Here is a 19,937-nt window from a genome sequence, read left to right on the forward strand (position 1 = left end):
CTTTCCGGCTAATCCGCGTGTGTACAATGCATCAGGAAAAGTACCAATCTTATCAAAGTACTTGGTAGAGAAAACTTTGCCGATCCTCAAAAGCGCAACATACCAGGTAGCCATGAGCGCCGCCATGCTAAAGAAAAACTCAGGTGTCCCTGAAACAGCTCGAACCTGCTTTTTTATGCAAAAGGCTTATAGAGTTTCCCGACCCGCCTGTTGTATGCCTCTATCCTGGATGCTCACGTCGCGGAACCGTCGAGGAGCCGGAAAGGGGCCTGCGTTTTTTTTACGTGCCAACTACAAGCTTCCCGAGGCATACTCAGCTTTCCGATCTGCGAATCTTCAAACGGTCGACACCTAGACTGCCGACATCGCCGCCGCTGGCGGACAATTGTTTTTGACATGGAAGCACTAAGGCGTTGTGCTAGAAACTTCTTTTATTCCGATTAACAAAGAGGTCACGATAAATGTCAGTGCGCACGGTCCCTGTCTTGCGAGGTTCTCTAACACGATCGAATGTGGCAGCCATTTCCGCATATTTCTGTAGCAAATCTCATTAGTATAGTCCTATAACGCCTGCTTTTTATTCGAGGTTCAAAAATTTCTATAAAAAGGCAACCTGCTTCATATTTATTTCAGTCCTAGACCTTAAAATGGAGGCAAAGACGGATGTCTGCAAAAGGTAGAATGTCTAAATAAGTTTGGTAATTTCAAAATGTGTTGATTAATTTTTTTCAATTCCTGTTTCTGTGGGCTTGTATCTGTGGAAGTATAGCTCTTCTTCTGAATAATTATTTCAAGAATAAAGTACCTTATAAAAATTTGTAGCGCCCGTTACGATTCGCACAAATGCAACTCTGATAGGGCTTCACGCCGTACTTTACAGCCTCAGCTCTCGCTTGACGTAGATTGCTCCGCCAAGCGATTCACTAATATTGCTGACGCCACTCGAGACCTACAAATGGCTGATGTAGTCTAGCGACATTTGCAGCTTATCGAGCGAGCGTCGACCGAGGACATGAACAGCGCCATGCATGGCCCAGAATCCTCTGCCGTGACGAGGGAATCATCAGGCCAGCTTCCTTAATTTTCTATTGTTCCTTAGGGAGCCGCCATTCCCTTTTGGGCGAGTTATTTATTTTCTTTTTGTTCTTGCTTTGGCGAAAAGGCAGTGACCTTATTGCGCGTAACGTATAAAACTTTTTAAAGCTCCTGCGCCCTTTCTTAATGTTCCACCGACCATGTTGAGACTTTGCAAGGCGTATTAGGTGATCGCGAAAGAGACAATAAAGTAGTTTCTTCTGCTGCCGTCCCACTGTCCGCGCTATTATGGCCTGCCGCTCGACTTTCACAAGTGAATTCCCGTCAGAATGTGTAGTCCGCTTTACTTAAGCGGACTGATATATATATATATATATATATATATATATATATATATATATATATATATATATATATATATATATATATATATATATATATATATATATATATATAGGGAGGGGGTTGAAGCTCGAATGGGTCCGGTAGGACATAAACTTGAAGTAGGTGACACACGGTCAAAAAACAACACTTAAATCCGACGTTTCTGCCGGGGTCCGGCCTTTGTCAAGGAATGTAGCCTACATTCTTTGACAAAGGCCGGACCCATTCGAACAACATATATATATATATATATATATATATATATATATATATATATATATATATATATATATATATATATATATGTTGTTCGAAAGTGGCCTTTCTGTACACTTTGTTAGTACGCTTTCTCATGGTATTTGTTGTGTGATCAATATAACAAAGCACGAATGTATATACAAGTCATATGAGGTGTGACACAAAAGAAATGCGACTAAGTGTGTAGCTTGAAAAAAGAGTGGAATTGAAATAAATGAGTGGGTTTTCAGAGGTTAGACTGTTAATCAACACAACTACATTGTAGTACTAAACACAGTTGGGGAAAACAGAATAGCAAAAAAAAAGGTCACAGTTCGGGAGTGATGGATGCCTGTTGCACGCAAGACCATGCACCCGCCCATACATCCCTATTTGTCAAATCGTTTCTGACCAGCGAAAACACTACTGTGATAGAGCATCCTTTTTAATCACCTGATTTTGCTCCATGCGACTTTTTTATTTTCTAACGTTAACTCTTGCCTAAGGGGAACTCCTTTTACCTCAGGTTAAGAGGTTAAGGCAAAAACGAAGAATCTCCGGAAGAGCCTTCCCAAAACCTCGTTCTAGAACTATTACCAGCAGTGGCAGCACCGAATGCAGAAGTGCGTGAATGCTGTAGGCGACTGCTTTGAAGGCGACTGCTTTGAAGGCGATAATGTCACAGAGAACTGATTCTCTAAGTACAATATTTTATTGGACCAGTATCGTTTTTTGTGTGTCGCACCCCCATACTTGTTCAACACTCTATTTCAAAGTTTGCGGTGACGCCAGAGCTCTACAGGCCTTTCTATAGTAAGTATGTGGAGCCCGTCCTTTTGGAAGAGGTCCTGGTGTACTCTCTTCATGTGCTGTATTTTTTTTTTTGCATGATTTGATTGTCACCTGCACTCAAACAGCAGAATTCGAGCACATTTGAATGACAAAGACTCGCGAGCGCTGACAGGCCCCCTGGAAAGGGCGGCATTCATTTACGGCAGGGCAGGTTGCATTCAGAAAAATTTCAGTGTATATAATCCGTGGCATATCATACTTAGTCCCGACGTCATTCAACGTCACAAACTCTTAATGCCCTCCCTCCACGTTTTATGGGGCGCTGGAGTGCCCATGATGCTGAATGTTTTGAACGAAATGGCGTCTTTGGACCCTCGCTACCAGTGTATCGGGGCGTAGAAGTACGCACAGCTGTTGGTTTTCTATTTCCTTTATCGGGGCTTAGCTGACTACCGCCGCGTCGGTATCAACACGGGCGGTCGCTGCGCTTGCAATCCGGTCTAAAAGTAATGTGGATGAGCGATCTACCATGACTTACTCACTGCAGAGTGTTACGACGCGAAGCTGCCTATTATGCTGACATTCACGGACCTCGTAACGCAAGCTACAAATTCTTATGGGATTTTGTCTCTCGACTGTATTGTCTAGAGGACAAGCGGCAATTGCGCAAATACAAAACGTCCATAAAAGCACATTTTTTACAACCTAATAGTTTTCTTAATTAGAGAGTTAATATAGGCAAACAATTAACATTTTGTATACCACTTTCCTTATCCCCCAATAAAACCTCAGGGCTAAAGTATTTCCGAGGTCAACGCCTTCCTTACAACGATTTCGGAACCTTTCAAGAAAACACAAGTTGTAACTTACGGATAGTTTATTTTTCGGGTTGTTACGTAGACTTCAGAAATTAGCAAGTTTTACGATTCACTGAACCTGGAAATAAACCAAATATGTGGACAAACAGAGAGAAAACGCCGTTGCCGTCGCCACGAATAACGGCACTGCGTATTTGTACTGCTTGAGCTAAGGAAACTGTGAGCTCAGATAAGAAGCTTCTACAGATGTCTGTAAACCCGGCGAAGTTGCTCAGAATCAAACGCCCCTCCCCCTGCCTTCCTTAGCGGTATCAAACTTGCTTCGAAATGTACATTGCTTCTCATTCCTTGAGCGTCATCGCATTCACCAGCCGTTTTACTACTTCAACACAGGTATAGCCGTCGACTTGTATGATTTTTATTGTGAAAGCAGCACTACGCCATTTCGCAGAGCCCAGGGGCCCCAACTGCGCATGCGCGAAGAGCAAGTGATTTCACGTAAAAGCCAGCTGGAGAGTCGCGTCGGAGATCGCAGCCGACTAATGAGCTGCGCGGGTGACTCAGAGGTGCCGCCGCCGCCGCGCCAGCTGAGCATGCGCCAGGAGGAAGTGACGTCTCATGGTTCACAGGTGGCCGCCGAAGGGAAAAATCTCGGAGAGGCCAAACGCGTCCACCAGGCAAGACCGATAGAACGTAATATAGAAATAATATAGTTTCCAGCGCACGAGTCTATTGCAGGAAATGAGGCTGCACACGAGCTTGCCCTAGCTCTCTATCACCGGACGGCCGTAAAACAGCCCTCTAGCATAGACATGAAAGATAGCTTGATTTCATACAACGAGATCACGGAACATTATAAACTGAGCAGGAAGGTCTATCCGCCGCCTTACCGTTTCCTGGGAAACGAGGAGGCAGCTGCGTGAAGATTACAAAGGGGAAATCATATAAGCCCTTTCTGGGTATGCGTGACAATTTCCAAAGAGGAGAAAGACCAGTATTGCGTAACATGCGGGCAGTGGGGCGCTCTAGACCACGGAATTTGGGAATGTGCTGGCAGCCCGGGCGCCGAGCACAATATTAATAGAAAAGCCTGGGAGACCTTGCAGCGGAGCGAGAACCATGTTCAACAGCAACAAGCCTCCGTCTGGCTGCTGAGGCCGTGAAGCAACAATGTGTCTTCACCGGACCTTAGTTTGCGAGTCTCCTGAGTAAAACTCCATAAGGCCTGCGTGCCTTGGGGCCCGAAAAGGAGTCTAATTTCTGTGAAAATAAAACGTTTTGATGATGAGGACGATGGCCCGCCGAGGCCACCTACAATTTCGTCACGATGTCTCTTAAGAGGAGAATGGCGAAAGCCTACCCTTCCTCTCCTATCATTTGCTTTTCATAGTTTGCCTCATATCGGCGTTCGTTGCAGTGCTACATATTGTTACGAGGCACGTCGAGATATCAGGAGGCGATGGTACGTCGTAGCCGCAACAGTTCACCGTCAGGGACCCACTCAAAGGAGAACCAGACGTAGCTGCAGCGTCGTCTTTCTCTACTGGCCCAGCACTTCGTCATCGTCTCATTCACTGCGTACCGTAACAATACCCCCGGGGAAGAAGCACAGTCCCGGTGCGTAGACTACACAGAGCGCGAGATATAAGGTTTGAGACGGGCGACATGCACGACTTCTGGATGATGGTTTGCCGGGGAGTGGCGGTTCACAGGGATAATCTCGAACGTCACGTCGGTAAGTTGCCGCAAGACCTGGTAAGGGCCCACGCAGCGGGGCAGAAGTTTCTCGCACATGCCTACACGTCGAGCAGGGAGCCAGAGGAGTACGAGGGAGCCAGGAGGGTAGTAGGCGTCACGGTGCCGGAGATCGTGACGGTGCTTTTGAGAACGCTGGGACGCACGAAGCCGGTCTCGAGCAATATGACGGGCGGCATCAGCGCGGGCGATGGCATCAGAAGCGTAACTGCAGGAGTAATCGTCAAGAGGCAGTAGGGTTTCGAAGGGAAGTAGAGGGTCGCGGCCGAAGAGTAGATAAAAGGGAGAGTATCCGGCGGTATCATGTCGTGAGGAGTTATAAGCGAATGTTATGAAAGGTAAAGAGATGTCCCAGTCACGGTGATGGTCAGAAACATACATTGACATCATATCGGTCAGGGTACGATTAAGGCGCTCAGTAAGACCGTTCGTTTGTGGATGGTAGGCCGTTGTGAAGTTGTGGCGCGTAGCGCATGAGCGCAGAAGGTCGTTAACAACTTTAGAAAGGAAGCAGCGACCGCGATCGGTGAGCAGTTGACGAGGAGCACCATGAAGCAAGATGACGTCATGCAAAAGAAAGTCTGCAACGTCGGAGGCACAGCTGGTGGGGATAGCTCTGGTTATGGCATACCGGGTGGCGTAATCGGTCGCTACGGCAATCCATTTGCTCCCTGAAGTCGATGTGGGGAATGGCCCGAGCAGGTCGAGACCAACTCGAAAAAAGGGCTCAGTTGGAACTGCGAGTGGTGCAGGGGCCCACTAGGGTGAAGAGATGGGGTCTTCCTGCGCTGGCACAGCTCACAGGCGGCGACGTAGCGACGAACAGAGCGGTAGAGTCCAGGCCAGTAGAATCGCCGTCGAACATTGTCGTATGTGCTGGACACTCCTAGGTGCCCTGCTGTAGGAGCATCATGAAGGTGCGCAAGAACAGCAGAGCGTAGATGTGTCGGGACAACAAGCAAAAGGTCTACACCATCTGGGCGCATATTGCGTCGGCATAATGTGTTATTAAGCAGCACAAACATACTGATGGGCGGATCGGTGCTGTCGTTGCGCAGGTGATCAATAATGGGGCACAAGGAAGGATCACGACTCTGTTCGACGCCGATGTGGAGAAAGTTCGAAATGGACAAAACGCAGTCGTCAGCAGTATTGTCAGGAAGTTCAGGAGAGTCAACGGGGGGGCGGGAAAAGCAGTCGGCGTCTTGATGTAGGCGGCCTGACTTGTACACAACAGTAAACGTGTATTCTTGTAATCGCAAGGCCCAGCGACCTAAGCGGCCAGTAGGGTCCTTAAGTGATGACAACCAACACAAGGCATGATGGTCTGTCACTACGCTGAAGGGCCGCCCAAACAAATAAGGGCGGAATTTGGTCAACGCCCAAACAAGTGCAAGGCATTCGCGCTCCGTAATGGAATAATTGCGCTCGGACTGAGATAGAAGGCGGCTGGCATAGGCAATCACACGAGAGTGGCCGTGCTGGTACTGGGCAAGTATGGCGCCAATGCCATGTCCGCTAGCGTCGGTGCGCAGTTCTGTAGGCGCAGACGGGTCGAAGTGCGCCAGTACAGGAGGAGCGGTGAGCGCGGAAATGAGCGTTGTGAAGGCCTGAGCTTGTGCATGGTTCCACGAGAAATTCACGTTTTTCTGCAAAAGGGAGATAAGGGGACGTGCTAGCTCAGCAAAGTTCCGAATGAAGCGACGAAAGTAGGAGCAGAGCTCGAGAAAACTTCGCACATCACTTGTATTACGTGGTGTAGGGAACTCGCGGACTGCACGAACTTTATCAGGGTCGGGCTGCACACCATTTTCGTCAACCAAATGTCCCAGGATTTTGATCTGACGGCGAAAGACTACCAGTATCGTAGAAAGCCGTTCAATGTGACTTGTGAACGTGGGAGAGAAAACGACAACGTCATCTAAGTAGCATAAGCACGTTGTCCACTTGAAGCCACGGAGAAGCGAGTCCATCATGCGCTCGAAGGTCGCAGGAGCGTTACAGAGGCCAAATGGCATGCCCTTGAATTGGTATAGTCCGTCAGGGACACACTCACAGGAGAACCAGACATAGCTGCAGTGTCGTCTTTCTCTACTAGCCCAGCACTTCGTCATCGTCTCTTTCACTGCGTACCGTAACAATATAATTATAATTGGTTTGCAGAAAAGGATTGATTGATTCATTTATAGGAAGGGCAAAGGCGCGGTAACTGTCTCACTTGTTTTCTGCGGACACCTCAACCGCGCCGTAAGGGAAGGGAGCAAGGTGGGAGTGAAAGTTGAAAGAGAGAATGATGAGCCGTAGTGGAGGGCTACGGAGTAATTTCGATCACCAGGCGATCTTTAAACTGCGCATTCCTTTTCTGTAAAATAAAAATAAAATTTCGACCACCTGGGGATCTTTTACAGAAAAGGAATGCGCATTATCTGTCACACTTTCTCCGGCAAGTGTTTGAATGGTACACCACCCTTCCTGTCGCGTGGCGGGTCATGGAGGGTTCAAAGGAAAGAGAGAGAACCTTTATTAGGCGTAGGAATTCAGGGCGCGCAGGTCTCTTGATCTCCGCTCGACCTCACTGAAATCAAAGTGTGTATGTCCCTCAGAATCATAACGCTGGCAGCCCGGCCGGCGTGGATTGTCTACACGGCCGGGTCCTCCGAAAACAGCAGGGTCTCGCAGTCCTCCCAGGTCTTCAAATGCTCTAGATTACTTGGGGAGGGTCAGCCGGGCAGAGGGAGAGGATGTGGAGGTAAGAGGCAAAGTGTTCTGGGCAAAGGGTACAAGCAGGAGTGTGGAAGGAGGGATGGTAGTGGGAAAGGGTAAGGGGTGAAGGAAGTGTCAGTGTGTTTGCAGTCTGCGCCATAGCGTTGCGTTTATTGTCTAGGGAGAGAAGGGATGGGGTAGAGCTGGCGCAAGGCTCTCTAGGCCGGCGTCAGCTCGCTGAACAAGTGCATACGCTTACTCGTGAATCCCGGATTAGAATAAGCATGAATCCCGGATTAGAACGGTTACGAGGCATTTCCTTCGCCAACACTCAACAGACCCAGCAAAGTCGTCGTCTACGTACGACGTGAACTAACATATGTGCTCCACTCTGTTGCCCCGAACAATGACAACCAGTATGTGTTTGACCGTGAAGTGTCGCGCCCTGACATTTACACTAGTGGCTGCATACCTGGTACCATCAAGTCACTTCGACGATGACAGATTAAGTGATCTTATAGTCATCACTTCTGGACCATGGATAATCACAGGTGACTTTAATGCTCACCACCCCGTTTGGGGAGGCGTTCGGATGAACTCTAAAGGCAGAAAGCTTGTGTCCTTCGCCTCTGACAATGGTCTACTCTGCCTTAATGATGGAACGCCGACCTATATTATAGGTGTTAATTACAGCAGCTTCTTGGACTTGACTTTCGTTTCACATTGCCTTACAAAACATGTCCGGTGGTTTACGGATATAGAATTCATGGCAGGGACCATATCCCAACCTACCTCGACATTGCCGGCCATTCGACATCTCTCACAGTTACACGTATGCGGCGTATTGATTGGACACTTTTAAAACTATTATGGAAGATACTTGCACCTAAGACTTGTCCACAAGTCTGGAACAAAAAATAAGGACGCTATGGAGAGTGCAACCTGTACCTTTAACCCTGTCGCAAACTACACAGATTTTGACTTTGAACTACAGCGACTACGATCGCTTCGGCGCAGGGCGGAACGTAGATACCGGCACACAAAGTCTCGCCTAGACCTCACATACGCAAGGCGCATGCAGAAAAAGATCCAGCGCAAAATTCAATCCCTGGAGTCGAACCGCTGGAGGACATTTTGTGAAACTCTCGACCCACGGAAGTCATTGTCACGTATCTGGACTGTCATTCGCGGCCTTCGTACATCACCTCAACAACGACACCCTTTCGAATCAATCGCGCTTCACCAGAGATGCAGTGAGGTCGACGTAGCCGATGAATTCTGCGCAAGAATAACAGGACCTTAAAACACACTCGCGCCACAGCAGTCTAGTGATGTTCCGCCATCGAGGAATTCAAGGATGGATCTACTGTTCACACTGGAAGAACTTGACGCTGCTCTCGCTTGTTGTAAAAGGTCATCTTCGCCAGGGCAAGATAGTGTGACGTACTCTGTGCTTGCCAATCTAGGCCAAGAAGCTCGACAGGCTCTCTTGCAGACATACAACAGGTCATGGAGCGACGGCAAAGTTCCTAGTGAATGGAAGACAAGTCGTATCATTCCACTTCTAAAACCCGGAAAATGACCGCTCGATATTAATTCATACCGCCCCATTGCGCTCTCCAGCTGCGTCGGCAAAGTAATGGAAAGGATGCCATTAACACGCATTGAGTGGTACTTGGAACGACACGAAAAATATTCAGATTTCATGTCTGGGTTTCGACGCGGCCGCTTCTCTATAGATAATGTCGTAGACCTGGTTACGTCAGTCAATGTCCAAAAGAATCTGAAAAGATTGACTCCGGCATTGTTTTTAGACATTAAAGGTGCCTACGACAATGTAACGCATGAAGCCATCCTAGATGCACTGGAAACTGCTGATATCGGAGGACGAACTTATAGCTGGATACGCAGTTATTTGTCAGACAGGCCACTGTTCATCCAGACAGAGGACGGACGAACATCCTCACATAGAACCTCTCGAGGAGTTCCGCACGGTGGGGTACGGAGCCCCACTCTATTCAATATTGTGCTCATCGGCCTAGTCGACCTGCTGCCTCAGTCAGCTCAGATCTCCATATATGCGGATGATATTTGCATTTGGGCCTCAAGCGTGACTCGACCCCAAGTTCGTGAAAGACTACAAAAAGCGGCATCGATTGTGACGTCATATCTTAGTGTACAGGGTCTTACTATCTCAACAGAGAAGTGTTCTGTGGTGGCCTTCACACGAAAATCAATGTCACAGTATGCAGTATACATAAATGACAAAGCTATTCCTTATGAAAAGAGTCATCGCTTCCTTGGAATCGTCATTCATAGGAACCTCTCGTGGAGTCCACATATCAGTGGTATGAAGAAAAGACTGACGGCGATGTCCCAAGTTCTCTCCTTTATAGGAGGCAAGTCCTGGGGCGCGTCAGTGCACTCTATGCTGCAACTATACCGTTCACTTTTCCTGGGTTTCATGCGGTACAGCTTTCCAATATTCAATAATATTAGGAAGACGAACATCGACATCCTCCAAAGCATGCAAGCTCAAGCTTTCCGCATCTGCCTTGGACTGCCAAAATGCACCTCAACGGCAGGAACGGTTCTTCTCTCCCGCGAGCATCCCATAGCTACATATATTGCTGTTGAAACCATGAGGACATATATACGACACCCCACCCGGGTTTCCCGTCACCACCTGGCAACTATCCCAACAATTAGACCACATACTGAATTTGCCAAAACCATAGCAACTCATCGCACCTACATTCCTTCACAGTTCACTCCAGCTTCAAGACCGAGTTTACCCATATGGAGCCTACATGAATCGAAAGTTTACCTATCTATTCCGGGAGTAAAAAAGAAAACGGGTGTACCATTGCCTGCTTTGAAGCAAATGACGTTGGGTCACCTGTATTCTATGCGCAATAATCGTGAACACGTCTACACCGATGGCTCAGTTGCTTCAACAAGCTCCGCGGGGTCCGTAGTGATACCGTCGAGGTCCATCGTGCTGAGGATCAAGACGGCGTACTCCACCTCTTCAACTGGTGCGGAACTGGCTGCCTTACGTGCAGCTATTGAATACATCGGCCAGGAACTTCCAGGTGTCTGGTCCATTTTTACGGACTCGAAAGCAGCGCTTCAAGGCGTTCAAGCTGCGCTACGTCGTGGATCACATGAAAAATTGCAGAGATCCGCGTGCTATACCACGACGCAACATCAAAAGGTCATGATATAATTTTGTAGGGGCTACCTGGATATTGCGGTATTGAGGGAAACCACCAGGCAGACCAAGTTGCCCGTTCTGCACACAACGACGGAACTACAGTGAACATTGCTATATCTAGAGTTGACGCAGCTTGTCGACTTCGTTCCTTAGCGGCGGTTCAGCCTGGAACAAAGGAGAATTTTCCAATCGACACCTCAGGGAACTAGACCCTGGGCTGCGCCTTCGTGTTCCCCCTAACAAAGGGCGGCGCGCAACAACAGTGATGTGCCGTATGTGGCTCGTGGCTCGGTGTTGCATTCACCAAAAAATACGCTTATGTGATGAGAATGGCGGATAGCCCTAACTGTGAAAGATGCGGCTGCGAAGAGACCACACAGCATCTCTTTTGCGAGTGCCCTGCTTTTTCAAGCGAAAGATATGCGCTGCGTTCGGCTCTGGACCATCTTGACAGCCGTCCTTTCACAGAGGAGAAAATCCTCGGCCCATGGCCACAGAAGGCGTCTAACGGCAAAGCCTTCAAAGCACTTATGTGTTTTTTGAGAGACACAAACTTGATTGAGAAACCGTGACTGCGCTCCTCGCCGCCTTACCTTTCCTGTCATTCTCTTCTATCTTTCCCCTTTAAACTCTTCATTCCCCTTCCCCAGTGCAGGGTAGCAAACAAGGTTTCCTGGTTAACCTCTCTGCCATCTCTCTCTCTCTTTCTCTCTCTCTCTCTCCCGGATTAGAAGCCACCTGAGCTCGGTTTAAAGACCCTATAGCTAAACAGTTGGCAGCATCGTTTCCGGGATTCCCGTAGTGCACAGGCACCCATACAGCTCCACACGTCGGGGTGGGGTGCACGGACGAGCCCAGTATCCTAAAAGCTGGGAGATGGGCTTGGCCTCGTGCAAAATTTAGAATATTGCTTTTTACCTAATGGGGCTAATGAAATGGCAGCTGCCTTTGTTCCTTCTGGGGAGGTGTCTGGGGGGAGAGATAATGTGATGAGAGGGGATGAGGAGGAATTCACAATGGCAGCGATCGCTTCATCACCCGTGCACGCAGCGTCCACCCATACGGCGTCCGACTCACCGACATAATATCAGTGGAGCGCCTTTGCGCGGGCTCTGTGGCGTTGGTCATAGTAGGATGGATGCATATTCTTCGAGTGTGGCTTGATAAGTCGTTTTTGGAGGATGTGTCGAGGAATGGAGACAAGGGTTGGGTCATTGGCCACTATCGCTATTCCATGGGAGTCTAGGATATACAGTCCAGTGGATGTTTGAATTAGTCTGATGTATTGGGCCTGTCTGTGGCCTCCACGAGCTGCTCAATCCCGCTGTGTAGATCCGGGCCTAGCCGTCTGTGGGTGTTTTGAGGAGAAGGTGATGTAAGACCTTGTATGCGTTGCGGATCAAGGCATCCAAAGCGTTTATATCATGTTTTGACAGTTTTAGGTACGGAGTAGTGCAAAACACACGGCTGAGGACAAAGGCATGGATGAGGCGACAACGGTCGCTCTCTTTCATGCCCCTATGGAAGCCCGAAACTCTGCGGATCAGGTGCGAAATCGCGCCTGCAACCTGTCTCAGTTGCTTTAGGGTGGTGGTGTTTTTACCAATGCTCTGGATGGGTAGGCCCAATACGCGGAGGGTTTCAACCTACTGTACTGGGCTCCCATTCTGTTCAGCAGTAATAGAGGAGGGGGCGAATGGCGCTTCATGGGGCGGACTTATCTGGGGAGCAGGACAGTCCGATGCTCCTTGCGTAATTTTTGCTCTGGGTGGCTGCTACCTGTAAGGCGTCTTCTATACTGCCATCACTGCCGTGAGTGGTCCACAGCGTGATGTCTTTGTCATAGAGGGTGTGTTTCAAAGAAGGGGGGCGGGACGTCTGACAGTTTTCGAGTGAGGGGAATAGGGTGATGGTAAACTAAAATAGGGAGAGGGAAGACCCTTGCGGGGTACCGGCACTGTTATGCATGTAGGAGGAGGATGAAAGAGGGCCGAACTCTACCTCAGCCATGCGGTCTCTGAGGAATTCTTGGATATAAGTGTACGTTCACGCACCTACATTCAATGTGGATAGAGCAGTCATGATCACCTGATATCAAAGCTATCAAAGCTAATCAATAAGCGCAAGGTGGCTGATATAAGGAAGTATAACAGAGAAAATTGAGCATGCTGTAAAGAACGGGGGAAGCCTCAAAGCGGTAAAGAAATTGGGCATAGGCAAAAACCAGATGTATGCGATAAGGGATAAGGCGGGCAACGTCATCACGAATATGGATAAGATAGTCAAAGTAGCCGAGGAGTTCTATACAGATCTCTAAAGAAACCAAAGTTGTCAGGACCGTAATGAGATTGGTGGTAGGGAAAAACATTCAGACGTTCCACCAGTGACAAAGAACGAGGTCAATAAAGCATTAGAAACTATGAAAAGGGGGAAATCAGGTGGAGAAAAATTAGATAACTACACATTTGTAAAGAACGGGGGAGTATCGTGCTAGAAAAACTGGCCACTCTGTATACGCAGTGCCTGGTCTCATCGACGGTACCAGAACCATGAAAGAATGCAAACATTATCCTCATTCATAAGAAAGGGGACTCTAAGGACCTTAAAATTTACAGACCAATCAGCTTACGGTCTGTTATGTATAAGGTATTTGCTAAGGTAATCGCTAACTCAATCAGGACAACCTCAGACTGCAATCAAGCAAAGGATCATGCAGGTATTGGAAATGGTACCCTACTATCGATCATATTTGTACCATCAACCAGGTGATAGAAAAATGCTCGGAATATAACCAGCACTTATACCTAGCATTCATTGATTTACTGTACAAGAAGGACCCGGATGTGCAAACCCAACATAGGACGGTTGTGATTACTGATGTCGAGCCGGGCATCCTGAAGAGTGAAGTTGAATGGGCCTTAGCCAGCCTTGCTAAGAACAAAGCTAGCGGAATTGATGGTATTCCAGCTGAGTTGCTTCAAAACCTCAACCACGACGCTGTTAACACACTGCATACATTATGTCAAAAGATTTGGACAACCCTGCAATGGCCACAGGATTGGAGAAGGTCAGTTTACATCCCCATTCCAAAGAAAGGCAGTGCCAAAGATTGTTCCAACTACCGCACGATTGCGCTTATTTCGCATGCTAGCAAGGTGATGTTAAAAATCCTGCAAGGTAGGCTGCAGCAGTATGTGGATCGGGAGCTTCCGGACGTGCAAGCTGGGTTTCGCAAGGGCAGAGGAACTAGAGACCAAATTGCCAACCTTCGCTGGATCATGGAAAAAGCAAGAGAGTTCCAGAAACCCATTTACTTCTGCTTTATTGATTATGCGAAAGCGTTTGACTGCGTAGATCACAGCAGATTGTGGCAAGCTCTCCAAGAGATGGGAGTTCCAATTCACCTCATCTGTCTCCTCAGGAACCTTTATGAAGGGCAAGAGGCCACAGTCAGAACTGGGCATGGTCTTACTGATTGGTTTCCGATTGAGAAAGGGGTGAGGCAAGGCTGCATACTGTCGCCCTGCCTATTTAACCTATATGCAGAGTGCATCATGAGGAAGGCCGGTCTGGACGAGTCATCAGCTGGAGTGAAGATTGCTGGAAAACGTATCAACAACCTTAGATATGCGGATGATACCACTTTAATGGCAGAAAGTGAAGTGGAACTCAAGAGACTACTGATGCGCGTACAAGAAGAGAGTGAGAAGTTTGGGCTTAAACTGAACATTAAAAAGACGAAGATCATGGCGTCTTGCCCTATCAAGTCCTGGAGCATCAATGGACAAGAAGTGGAAGCTGTGACAGATTTTCTGTTCTTGGGCGCCAAGATTACCTAGGAAGGAGACTGCAGCCATGAAATTAGGAGACGCCTGCTTCTGGGAAAGAGAGCAATGGTTAGCCTTGACCACCTAGTAAAGAGCAGAGACATTAGTCTGCCAACCAAGATCCGTATAACCCGTGCTATGGTCTTTCCAGTTGTGATGTATGGATGCGAGAGTTGGACTGTGAAAAAGGCTGACCGCCGAAGAATTGACGCGTTTGAATTGTGGTGCTGGCGAAGACTCTTAAGAGTTCCTTGGACTGCCAGAAGATCAAATCAGTCGATATTGTCGACCATAAACCCTGACTGCTCATTGGAGGGTCAAATTCTAAAGTTAAAGCTCAGCTACTTTGGTCATCTGATGAGAAGAGAGGAGTCGCTGGAGAAAGATTTGATGTTGGGAAAGGTTGAGGGTCGCCGGAGAAGGGGTAGGCAGCGAACGCGATGGTTAGATGGCATTCTTGAGGCATTGCAGATGAAGCTACGTGATGTTAAGAAGATAGTGAGAGACCGGAAAGCGTGGCGTGACATGGTCCATAGGGTCACGAAGAGTCGGACACGACTGAACGCCTGAACTGAACTGACTGATTAAGAAAAGGCATCTGGCTGGAAGATATATATATAGTGACTGCACAGCAACCATAGTTCTGCCTAAAGAAAGTAACAAAATTCCCATAAAGAAAGGTCTTAGGCAAGGAGACACGATCTCCCCAGTACTATTCACAGCTTGTTTAGAGTAAGTATTCAGAGAATTGGAATGAGAGAAGTTAGGTATAAGGGTAGATGGAGAATACCTCAGCAATCGGCCATTTGCTGATGACATTGCCTTGCTAAGTAACTCGGGGGATGAACTGCGAATAATGATTGATTATCTAGACAGGAAAAGTAGAAATGTAGGCTTAAAAATCAATGTGCAGAAGACTAAGGTAATGTTCAACAGTCTCGGGAAGGAAGAGCCTTTTACGTTATGTAACGAAGCACTGGAAGTAGGAAGTGAATATGTCAACATAGGACAGGTAGTAACCGCAGATCCGGACCATGAGAAAGAAATAAGAAGAATATGGTTGGTATGGAGCGCACTTTTCAAACACTCACAGATTATGACTAGCAACTTACTGGATAGCTCAAGAGGAAAGAATGCAATAGTTGTATCTTACCTGTACTCACATATGGGGCTGAAACAACCAAGAAACAGCTAACCAAGAGGGTTCTACTTATGTTGAGGATAACTAAGAGGGCTATAGAACGAAAAGTCGTAGGGGTAACATTAGGAGACAGGAAGCGTACAGAGTGGGCCAGATAAATAACTCAAGTTACCGACATTCTAGTGGAAATCAAGAAGAACTGGGCATGGGCAGGACATGCAGTGCGAAGAGAGGATAATCGATGGTCGCTTAGGGTAAAAAAATGGATTCCAAGGGAAGGAAAACGTAGCAGGGGGCGGCAGAAAGTTAGGTGGGCGGATGAGGTTAGGTTCGCAGGAGTTAAATGGATGCAGCTAGCACAAAACCAGGTTAATTGGAGAAATATGAGAGAGGCCTTCGCCCTGCAGTTGGGATAGTCAGGCTGATGATGATGATGATCGCCTGATCGATGCGATCAAAAGCTTTAGAAGGATCTAAAGCTAAGATTTCCTTGGTGTGACAAGGAAAAAGTGGGTCAAAAATGCCGTGGGTGGGTTGCAGCATGGCGTCCTGTGCGGATATATGGGGTCGGAATCCCACCATGCTATGCGGCTTTAAATTGTTGTCTGCCATATGTATAGTAAGCCTCGCTAAGACATGTTTGAAGAGCTTCCCAGGGCAAGATGTTAGTGAAATCGGGCAAAGGTTTTTGAGTGTAAGTGGTTTGTTAGGTTTGAGTATAAATATAACATTCGCATGAGGCCAGGACTGAGGGTGGACACCCTCCACCCAGCACTGTTTAAAGTTCGCCGTACTTTTGGTGATCGACTGGTCTTCCAAATTCGTAGCATAGTGTTTGTGATTTGGTCCAGGCTAGGTGCGGAGTTTGTTCGGAGATTAACGAGGGTCGCTCTGACTTCCGTCAACATGAACTCTGTGCCCAGTGTCGAATTGGGCTGTCCAGTATACGGGGGTGGATGTGTGAAGGCTCCTGGAGAGGTTTATGTTTTGAAGTGTGTCTAGGAGGGCATCGGGATGTTCAATACGTTTATGTATGAGGCATGTGAAGTGGTGCGGTGTTGACGTGGTGCGTCTAGGGTCAATGAGATGTCGGAGAAGCTGTCATGCGTGTTTGGTGGAGTTTTCCGGCGATGCTATTGCATATATATCCCCAATTGGTATCTGTACAGCTCCTCGGAATATTGTTCTATTTGTTTCTGAAGCAACGGCCAGCCGCTTTTTAAGTAGTCTGTTGTGCTTATTGTTTTTCCAGTATCCTAGGATACTATGATAAGCCTCCCAGAGGTGGGCTAGGCATGAGTCAAGGGTAGGGGTTTCGCTTGTAGTTTCTATGCGTCGCGTGTTGTGAACGCCATCCATAAGTGATTGCACCCAAGCGTCAATGTCTTTAATGGTAGCATCTGAATGGGTGGTTCGCGAAGCGCGAAAGGCATCCCAGTTATTGAGTTTGTGTGCTGTCTACGTGTGACGGGGAGGTTTGTACGGGACTGTGATTTGTATAATGTAGTGATCACTCCCTAATGTATGTTGTGTTCTGTTTCAGGTAACACTGCGTAGATAGGGGCTCAACGTTAAGTCTGGACTAGTGTCTATGTTTATACTTTTGCCAATACTCGGGGGAGTATGGAACCTGTTGTATAGTGTAAGTTGGAGCTTTTGCTGGAGCAGCCAGAGTCTGCGCCCTCGATGCATGGTTTTTGTGTATCACCATCGACTTGGATGGCTGGTGGTGTGCTTGTTATGAAGATTGATGGGAGAGTATGTGTGTGATGTAAAAGTTCGGTGACCACGCATGGCTCCTCTGATGTGATGTGATGAGATTTGTACGTGATGCTGCGATAAATAAGTGGGGACGCCCTGGGTTTGTTGCTGTCGGAGGCGTCAATGTGTAGCCAAGAAGTGTTGCCTGCTGTGCAGTCTCTTCTAGAAGGAGTATGTTAGGGGTGGGATAAGGGTGGGGAAGAGAGGTTGCAGAGGTACACGTTTGCCCTGGAAGCCGCGGCAATTCCACCTTAAGATGAGAAGGCGGTGGTGGTGACAAACGTTTATTGATTTAAAAGAGGTGGATGTATGCATGGGCCGGATCTTTGACTATCAGCCCTTACAGATACTGGGTGGGGTCCCTAGTACGGGACCCCAGTGGCGTCGGCCGCTGCCCGGGCGCGCTCGACCAAGGCCTTTTGGGCCTGCAGGCCATAGCAGCCGAGCAGGGTCGCCTCCCAGTCCTCCCGAGTGGGGTTCGGGTGAGGAGGAATAGCTGGGTTGGATGGGCCAGCCCACACCATGTGGTAGATGTCCGAAGACTTCTCCGCACAGTGCAGACAACTGCCCGTGAAGGAGGGATTAAAATGTTTTAGTGCTGCCGGGCACAGCATAGTATTGGTATACAGACGGAGTAGAAGCCGCTCCTCCGTCTTAGATAGACCTTTACTCGGGCGAGGGTAAAGGCTATGACAAGACTGACAGTAAAGAACAATGTCTTTAAAAAAATACGCGGGTTCGAATTCGAGATCCTGAACTAGGGGGTCGAGATGGAAAGCCCGGAAAGAGAGCGCGCGGGCGGCTGCGTCGGCTGCCTCATTCTCTTCGAGACCCATATGAGCAGGAGCCCATACTATTTTCCGGTCAGCGGGGTCCCCGGTATAGGTGCAATTTTGAAGTAGCTGGTAGGCTAAGTATGGTGCCCAGCCTTGCTCGACGTTCCGACAGGCCCCTCGCGAGTCGGAGATAATTGTTTTAGAATCAGTGTGAGTAGCTGCCAGCGCAATGGCGACCTCCTATGCGTGGGTTATGTCACGGGCGCGAGATTTAAGCTCGTTAACAGTTTTGGACTGGTGGACCACTGCGGCCGTGTACCATCCCCCATGGTGGGGGCCGGAGGCGTCCACGTAGTAAATGCCGGGTTTCGACCCATAATGGCCGCCCAGGGCTTCCGCCCGCGCCAGGCGCCGGTCATTGTGGTCTTCACGTGTCATGTTTTTAGGAAGAGGGCGTACGTGGAGGGCGCATCTCCACTCGGAAGGGAGGCGTACACAATCTTCCATAAGGGTGGTATGTTGGATGTGTAGCCGGGCAAGGAGGCGGCGACCCGACAGTGTCTTAGATAGACGTGCGTATTGGTTGGTTAAGTGAGCCTCTCGGATCTCCCGGAACGTATTCACCATGTCCAGGCCCATTAGACGCTGGTTGGAGGTGTTCACGGGGAGATCGAGGGCCCTCTTAAAAATTTTGCGCAGGACGACCTCGAGTGCATCCTCGTCTTGTTTCCGAATGTAGAGGTAAGGAGTCGAATACAAGATTCGACTGGTCACAAATGCATGCGCCAGCCGCAAGGCGTCTTTGCACCGCAACCCCCCCCCGTTTGTTAGAAACCCGGCGGACCATGCGGCCCACCTGGTCCCCCATCTTGCAGAGTTTCGCCAAGGTAGTGTCCGACCGTCTATGTTGATGAATAAAGAGCCCCAGTACCCGGACTTCTGTTCGTTCAGGAATTGATCCTGTCTCTAAAAAATGCTCAATTTTGGCCGTACACTTTGGTGAGGGGCGGATGTGTAAAAATTCAGATTTTTGAGGGGAGCATAGAAGGCCGCAGCGGCGAGCATAACGGTCCACTATGGTTGCCGCTTGCTGCAGGTTGGCCTCAATATCTCCAAGAGAACCTTGCGTGGCCCACAGGGGGATGTCACCGGCGTACAGCGGATGCTGCACACCAGCTACAGCACCCAACTGGGCCGGCAGGTGCATCATAGCCAGATTGATGGTTGGTTGGTTGGTTTGTGGGGTTTAACGTCCCAAAGCGACTCAGGCTATGAGAGACGCCGTAGTGGAGGACTCCGGAAATTTCGACCACCTGGGGTTCTTTAACGTGCACTGACATCGCACAGCACACGGGCGCCTTGCTTTTCGCCTCCATCGAAAAGCGGCCGCCGAGGCCGGGATTCGATCCCGCATCCTTGGGAACAGTAGTCGAGCGCCGTAACCACTGCGCCACCCCGGCGGGGCATAGCCAGATTGAATAAGAGAGGAGA

At 48.6% G+C, this 19,937-nt stretch overlaps 1 protein-coding gene across 2 annotated transcripts in view; it reads left to right on the forward strand.

Moving 5' to 3' along the window:
- The window catches only part of LOC146188478 (uncharacterized), a 173,433-nt gene that overhangs the window by 43,665 nt on the left and 109,831 nt on the right, over positions 1 to 19,937 (forward strand). The gene's annotated exons all lie outside the window — the stretch shown is intronic.

This window comes from Amblyomma maculatum, chromosome 5, assembly GCF_055883805.1.
Source record: "Amblyomma maculatum isolate TAMU_Amacu chromosome 5, ASM5588380v1, whole genome shotgun sequence".
In the NCBI taxonomy this organism is placed as follows: domain Eukaryota; kingdom Metazoa; phylum Arthropoda; class Arachnida; order Ixodida; family Ixodidae; genus Amblyomma; species Amblyomma maculatum.